The sequence below is a fragment of the Diachasmimorpha longicaudata genome, chromosome 13, assembly GCF_034640455.1.
Source record: "Diachasmimorpha longicaudata isolate KC_UGA_2023 chromosome 13, iyDiaLong2, whole genome shotgun sequence".
Taxonomy (NCBI): Eukaryota; Metazoa; Arthropoda; class Insecta; order Hymenoptera; family Braconidae; genus Diachasmimorpha; species Diachasmimorpha longicaudata.
This window is the reverse complement of record NC_087237.1, coordinates 1,496,994-1,505,449: the sequence shown is the minus strand read 5'-3', so window position 1 is coordinate 1,505,449 and position 8,456 is coordinate 1,496,994. Positions and strand designations below refer to the sequence as shown.

Here is an 8,456-nt window from a genome sequence, read left to right as displayed (position 1 = left end):
CGTTTTGTTAATGCTCCGGGAATGAGAAATTTGAAAGTTTTCAGGATTGAGTTGAGGAAAAAAGGATTATTGCAATAAAATAACTTATCATTTTACTAGAGAAATGGTTCATTGAGTCATTGGTTTAATTCACATCGAATATAAAAAAGCAAGTGAATGAAACTTGTTGTTTTTATTCCTACTTTCTTCAATTTTCAAATTTGCGACGAACTGGAAATGCCATCATTTAATTCCCATAAATTGGTAAGTTTGTTATTTCTTAAAATTAGTGGTCGATACTGCCCCGGAACAAATTCAATAGCTCCAATTAATTTGTAGGATTTACCACCAAAGTTTAAACAGGTTGGTAAATATGTTTGAACTTCCGTTTTAATTGACGTGAGGTAGGGTACGTTCTTCAAAATTTGTCTGGTATGTTACTAATATTGGAGTCACAGTCAACTAAATTATTATTTGGCGCTTTGAACCCAGGTATCATTTCACCTCGTGCCCTATAAACTTTAACTCTCGTTCCTACAGTAGACAACATTTTCATTGTATCCATAGCCCTATTTTCGATTTCCAAATGATCAACAAATTCGTGGTAGGAAATCCAATCGACGTATGCAACCCGTAGGCAATGAAGTATTGACTCGATACTACACGTATTTGTGAATTTCATGAGTCCCATTGAAGTATTCACTAGTGGCATACTAGAGCCATTAATGAAAAGAGATAGTTTTTTCAGTCGTTTCTTCGGTTGCATGTAAATATTTTCAATATCAGGGCAACACTCCAAATAAATACTTTTCGTTTTTTTTCCCAAGCTTGCCTTTCTAATTGTCCTGTTCATTTAGGTATGAATTCTCATTCGTCGAGATCTCTTGTAATATGTTCCCGACTATCACTGGCTTAGTCGTTCGCCCTGGCTTATCAGCCGAATCATCAATGATAATTTTTCTTTTCTTCAAAGAGGGCACTATAGATGATGTATCCACTTGTGATATTAATGAACAGCGCTCCGCTTGACCCTGCAAATCTTTCTCTGGTGAAGGGCTCGAATATAATACGATTGAATGAAAGCTGTACTTGCGGTGGTAATGCCGTTCGTCAAAAAAGATGAAGAGTGAACAGGACATCTATCATTACTGCTAATATTTAGAACATTACAGAAAGAATGATCGTCATAAAAAATAGAATTTTTAGTAGTTTGTGCTGAGTCGTCATTCGCCAGGACTGATGAATTGACAGAATTAGAATTTCTTGATACGTTTGGTATAATCTCGTCCTCCACCACTGGTGACACAACCGGCTCTCGTTCTCACACACGGACATCAACGGCACGTTCACATCATTGTCCATAGTATCAGACTCTGTTGGGGAGGATAAGATGCTTTCTGATTGCGCAAAATAATTGTTATTGACAGACTTCCTAGTACGCATTCCGGCAGCCAATAAGTTAACAGTACCATTGAGCGTATTCAAATGATGAGGAACTACTTTGGCCAACCTCAAATTTGTTTTTTTCTGCATTATGTATTTTTTTAAATCTTTAGTCTCGCTCACTCCGTGCTGATGATGCGCTTTCAACCTCTTGGATCTGGTGATGTTTACCTTGGTATAATCGAGGCATAACATGCATTCAAAGAACAAGTTTTCGAGACAACTCCAAAATTTTATGTGCGCATTCAACATTCATGTATTTATTCACAATTCCTGTCAGTGTTATACTTCGACGACTTGTGGATTCAATCTCTTGAATGAACAATGTTATTGCATTTTTCTTTTGTCATCGTAATCATCACAATCGCTAATATCTGCACATATATCTTCAGGATTTTCCTTATACTGATCCAAGTCAGGAACTAAAGTCGTCATGTATTTTCAAAGCATCGTTCGAGCACGGAAGCAAGGATCCTCAGGATTGTCTGTGTCAATCTGAGGAGAAAGTGCGATAACTACCGTTTTCTGGAACGATGCCAAGTCTGTTCGGTGAATTAATAATCCAACCGCTTGAAGAAAAAAAATCTTCCATGTGACGTCGATCTTTTGGGAAGCATTTCCATTTCCCAATCATTTTAATAAGGTGGACAATATCCAAGCGTAAGAAACACATCTTTTGTAGATGAACACGTGAAGAAGATAACTGAGAAAAACATTCATACTTTTCTGGGATGCATTGACTGAATGCCATAGAGATAGCATTTAACTGGGCAAGAGAGTGATCTGAGATGATTTCTTTTGGAATTTTAGCTCCTGCTCGCAGCCATTCTCGCAAGAAGAAAGCAATTGTATTCGCATCATGATTTTCCGACATCGTTTCAAATAAAGGGAATGTTTTCTTTTTATAAGATGTCACACCTTGATACAAGAATATCGGGGTTTTTGAACCGTTTTCTGCTTGCTGGCACTTGGCCACTCTTCCAGTAGCATCGATGGAAATACTTTGACATTCGTTTTCGTCTGTCGCCAAATTATACACCGTAATTTGCTTTTGGAGCCAATACATCACGAATCTCTTGTTAATACCCATTTGATGGATGCTACCTGCGTACGTTGGTGATTGTGTAGCTTTCTGTAGGGAGACCATTGGGTCTTCCCCTGGATTCACACCAAGTTCTTTCTCTATGGTTTCTTGAACAACTTTGCGTAGAACGTTGGAGGAATACAGGCCTGCGGGTTTGTCATCACTAAAATTCATACGCTGATGAGCAACCTCTTGTTGCCACAAATAGACTGATTTTCTCTTTAACTCTTTGCTGATGTTGCTTCACACTGTACCTCGCAACCTGGGATTTTTTTTATAGATTATACCTCGTGTATCCATAGTTGAAACGTAAAAGTCAGCTCTGTCATCGGTCGGTTCGTGTAGGCAATATACATTGATCTCTGATTTACACTCGGGGCAGTCACCGAAAATCTTCAAGAGAATTCCTCCTTTGGTTCGATAAATTTTTGCGTTCTTTAGATTATAAAGGCCCGGAAGTTTCAAGTGACTGTATAGGTTATCATAAATTTTATCTGACCAACCAACTTGTAAGACTTCATACGTCCTGTTTTTGTACTCCTCCAGATGAACTCCAAGTTTGTCATAATCAGTTTTGCTTAGATGAATTGTTTTTCTCAATTCTTTCGACTTTAGTTGATTAGGTTTCGGATTCTTCATGGACCAGTTCATGTCAGCATCTCTCTTCAAGTTTTTCGACTGCCTGGAAATTTTGAGAATGGCATAGCCGTGAATTCGATACGACAAGCTGGTTGTGGGATCCTTATTTACCATTCCTCGATTCTGGGTAATATATTGATAAATGTATGCTTTGGTCATTTGTTTTTCAGTAGCAAGAGAAGCAGCTTCCCATATTTCATGGCTGTATGGTAAATATTTCCCATGTTGATAAAAATTCAAGGCTGACGATCGAAACAGGCCTGTACACGTCTTGCTTAGACAAGCCTGCGTATCGCAAGCCTAGAACAGGCCTGACCCCATCGTCAGACACGGGCTTGAATCGAGGGCTAGTGATGATCCAATTCTCGAGGGTCATTTCAAGCTTGGCTAGGGCTCTGAACTTTCAGGCTGAAATTATCAAGGCTTCACAAAGGCTAAATCAATCCTCATTTTTCCCTGCTCTTTAGTTATTTATTATTTAGTTATATTGATAAGTATTAACCCTTATGGATTATTTACGATAAGGATGAGCGATGCAAGGTACCTTATACGTAAGGGGTCAGAAGACTTCTTTCTTGAGGGTTATGTCAATGAGAATCGGTTCAATGTTTTTACGACGCCCTGTGCTTCATCTGAAGTGGGAATTTACAAAATACAAATGTCTCCCTCGAAGAAATTGTCTAAGCTTACGGAGATTAGCAATAAATGTGTCTTCATGCAGTTCGAGAAGATGTTTTATGCCGTATGCTTACTCCATGGAAATTGCTAACTAGTGTTTAGTTATCTGTGAGTGTGTTGGTGTGTACAATAAAATTTATTGATGGAGTGTGCGGAATTCACCAAAGTATCTGAATGGGATGCTAAAATGGTTTTGTTCAGTGAGGTTGTGTAGAAAAAAAGCGTTGTGAGTTAGGATTAAAAAATAACAGATCTTCGAGGTTAGAAAAAAAAACAATTTTTTATTTTGTGTCCACCGGAAAGTCGGTAGAAGGGATTGACGCGGGGAATCGCAGAGTAGAGGGAGATGTTCGTTGTACCACACACAGTTCGTGGCAGAGCGAGGCGATACGCATTTCGGATGTACTTCGTTAATTTTTGACATTATTATTTCTCCGTTGTTGGCTGGTTTTGGGAGTGGTTTGGGCGGTGAAATTTACTGGGTGTTGACTACTGAGAGGGATTGATTGAGGTGGATAAGTCGAATTATTTTGAAAGTACATAGCTGTGCGGTGTTATCTCGAAACGGCGGAATTTTCGGTTAGACGGTCTGTTTGGGAATCCCCTCATTACGAACGTTTTTCAATTGTTCAGAAACAGTTGATATTCGAAAAGTTAGTGAGACCAGAGCGATCATCTAAAGTGGAATCATTTTGGAAAGATGAGTGAGTCCGAGAACAGGCAAAAGTTTACGATTGTGCATTTTGGGATGGGCAGAGCCACAAAAAACAATGAGGCGAAACTTGCATACATGAAAACAGTATGTTTCAAATGTATGGAGGGTGAGTTATTCTTTCAACATTTTTCCACTGATTATAAGTAAATGAATACTCAGTTTTTTAGATTTTTCAATTTTACAGATGTACTCACGAAGAAATTTGAGAAATTCCCTCTGACAGTGCTGACTGCGACAAGCAATTATCTAGCCGGTGCACCCAATCGAAAAGAATAAATACATCTTATCTTATTTTATTATCTTGATCTTATTATTTTAATCGATACTTCCCAGTTAATGCCCGCACAGAAAGAGGATAGATAGTTCCTTCACTACCGCCGGAGGATAAGTGACTCTAAACGAAGGTCAGGCTTAGATCAGCCTTAGAACGAGCCTGGCAGAACCCTCGTTAATAAGGCTGTGGAGCCTTCATAAGTCTTAATTTGGGCCTTATTCCAACCCTCGCAATTTGATTTCACTATGTTTCGTTCAGGCCTCTCCACGAGGCTTCAAACAGGCCTCGCGTTCACAGCCTGGATTCGGGTTATCATTTGCAAGGCTGGAATAGGCCTTATACATGTGTGAATCCCAAGCCTGAGTAAGCATTTGTGAGCCTTGTCTCAAGGCTTGATGAGCCCGGTTTCCATCGTTAATTCCTACCTGGGATTGTGAGATTTTGATCGGTACAGTCTCTGACGAAATAAAATTGTAGGGTTTTTCCTAATAAATTATCCGTATTTTATCATATCACAGGTCTAACGTGCAATATAATATGCAATGTTTATACATCGCATACTGCGTACTCTACATACTCTACGCCGTTTTCCTTGTGTAGTGTGTAGTTTTAATGTTCTTTTGAGGAGAATGGGAATTGTTTCATTAACACACAACCCTTTTAATTCACAATTTCACATATATTTTACAAAAAAAGGGTGAACTATAACACTGATATCGAAAGAAAGATCTCCGTCGAGATGTTCCTACGATGATGGTCGCGACAATACTACCGATGAAAAATTATAGAAGTAGCAAAATGAACTTGAAGTCTTTTAGGGTCGAGAAAAAAGCAATAATCCTGCTAATAAACAATTTGGTAGTAAGCCGAAAAATGATTATTGCAGTGGACAATATAATATTTGGGGAAAAGAATCTATAAAGTAATTCCACGTGCAGAGTTTACCGTCCATAAAGGGATTAGAGCGGTTCCTTATAGGTGCGGGGAATTCAGAGTTATTTTAACAAAATGATGAAAATGTTTAAAGAAAAAAGTACTGAAATATAATATGAGCAATATTCCGAAAACATTCGAAAGAATTCTATAGTTTTATTAGACTCTAAGCAATGCGTCTGAAAATTTTAAGTTTTTTATGGATTTATTGGGGAATTTGCTCAAGGTAGAAATTTTAATTGTCCCAAAGAAGACGGGAATGAAAAATATCAAAAAAAAAATCTATTTCGCGTGTTTGACATGCAACAATCTATGCTACGCACCATTTCGTTTTAGAAAACCAAGTCTCCGGCGACTTATCTATTAATTTTGTCCTTAGGGTATTTAAAAAATAAATTCTGGCCTAATGGCTTAACTACAACCGAAAAAATTGTTACTACACTTCTTTGCGCGTCAATCTGCTTCGAATATGCAGTCAAATTCTTCAATCGGTGAAAGTGGGGTGCCAACTTCACACAGCTGATAATAAGCTATCCTCTTCTGGAAAAAAACAAGTATACCGTTTTGCGTTGTCGATCTATGTCGTCTAGGATAGATTTAAACTTTCACGAATACTATCTAGTTTATTTTTCATTGGAATTTTTTATCTACAAAGCCGCATAATTATGATGTGATTTTTTGTAACTACTACCTTCTCAGAAATGATAAATTTATATTTACAAAAAAATTTATAAATCAGAGCTATTTTTAAAGAGCTTACCGCACACATTAATGGGCCTGTAATTTCTGAAAACACATCTTTGGTGTGCAAATTTAATTTTCCACTAGAAGAATTTCTTTGAACGCTCTTCTCAATCTTCTTCTCGGTAGGACATACGTAAAATTCTAAATATCAGTTTCTAATTAAGTAGATAATAAAAAAACCTCAATTTAATTCGTTCAATAATAGTTTTCTCTTTCTTCATACGAATAAACTCAGAATTTTTGTATTAACAATATTTATAACATCATCATTTAAAAACTACTAATTATAATTAACGTACAAATCAGGCCCACTCACGGGTGTGGCTGGCAGATCAGTCAGTCGGAGGACTCGTCGACACTTCTTTTCGTTCTTCTTCTTCTTCTTCATTTCATCCTTTTTTCATTCAATTGGAGTCTGATGATTGATAATTTTATTGCTGGATCGATCTGCTGAGTTCAGGTGGTTCGGATGCTTCTGGAAATACTGGAAGGTTAGGGGTACCAAGAGAAGATCTTTCAGACATTGAAGAGGCCAGCGTTGACCTGATGAAAACGTAGAGCCAGGGCCAAGCAGCTGTGGAGTTCTGTCGAGCTGAGGGTTTCGTGTTGATCCTCAACACGCGTTCTCTAGTAGAATCGCCTCGTACTGGATTGCAAACGACTTCTCCAAAAATCAGTCTGGGGGATGCAAAGCTTTTTTCTCAACGAAAGGGCGAGTTGAGCGGGATACTGACATACTGTTCTGGTCCCCTGACTTCAACATAGTTGACAGCAGACACACCTGCTCACGTGTGCTCCAGGCGTCACAGGACTTGCGTTTCAGGTTCGGTATATCTTGGGCTGATAGTCAGGGTTCTAATAGAAGAAGACTAACGTTCGCGGATATTTTATCATGGGATCGAGATTAAGAATGTTAAGAAAAGCTCAAAAAATATATCAAAAATCTTTTCGAAATTGAACCTAAAGTTTAATTCAATTTTTAGTTTCTATTGATCCGCATAATATAGAATTTTTTTTAATTCCGCAAGCTCCTCGAGAATTACGTAAAGTGCCCCGTGGGCTTGAATGATGGTTCATTCAGAATTATTTTAGTTGGGCTGCAAAAGCTTCGACTGCAATGTCCAAGTTCCATCCATCCACCTACAAAATACCACATGCACACCGTCGGAGTTTTGCACAACAACGCTGCTCAACCTGTAACATTGATTATTAAAAAACTTCAATTAGCTTTCTGCAAATTGAATGATCTATATAATTATGAATGTAATACCTGTGACGATCTTTGAAAACAAATTCTTTTGGACTTTAACTCAGTGGGCTTATTTGGCAGGCACTTAGGACATTTCACCTCTTATGAACATCCAAGACCTTCTCTAGACCTTGAAAATTACTCCGCAAAAGGTTCACACTAGCAGATTGAAGGAGACAAACACCTCCAGTGAGGTCACAGCTGCACCAGTATTTTTTTATGAAACTGAGCTTTTTACTCATGCATTTTTCCCATGTATGAACGATATGATCAGACAAGCTGATTTTATACTCAACCCTATTATTACGATCTCGAAATTGATTTCTGTGACCAAAACAACTTTTCAAAAATAAATTTGTGAATGCTGCAATCAGATATATTCGCTGAATTCAAATAACTTGGCATGAGTTTCAAGGTATCGTTTGTAGATGTTATCAAATTCCGGAGTGTTGAATTACCTTCAGCAACAGCAGAAAGAATTTGCAGGATGCAGTCAAATATATAAGAGCTTTTAATATAGCACGTGGTCCTTTTCAGCTTGAGACAAGATAGAATGCTCTCGGGATCCTTATAATTGAATGGCAGATGCACATCATTAACACCAAAGAGGATAGACCAAAGTAGAGGCTCAGTTCTGGGGGTTTGACTGACGCCAGTTTCTCCACGTTACCGACACGATTTCACCCCCGAGGAGACGGGGCGCCACGAGTCCTACTGG

At 38.2% G+C, this 8,456-nt stretch overlaps 1 long non-coding RNA gene across 1 annotated transcript; it reads right to left on the bottom strand.

Moving 5' to 3' along the window:
- Window positions 1-5,433: 5,433 nt before the first annotated feature.
- Window positions 5,434-8,377, bottom strand: LOC135168437 (uncharacterized). The gene is made up of 3 exons (XR_010300040.1): window positions 8,197-8,377; window positions 7,760-8,102; window positions 5,434-7,683 (listed from the first exon to the last, which is right to left on the bottom strand). It is a non-coding gene; the product is annotated as an uncharacterized LOC135168437 (long non-coding RNA).
- Between the last annotated feature and the right edge of the window lie 79 nt (window positions 8,378-8,456).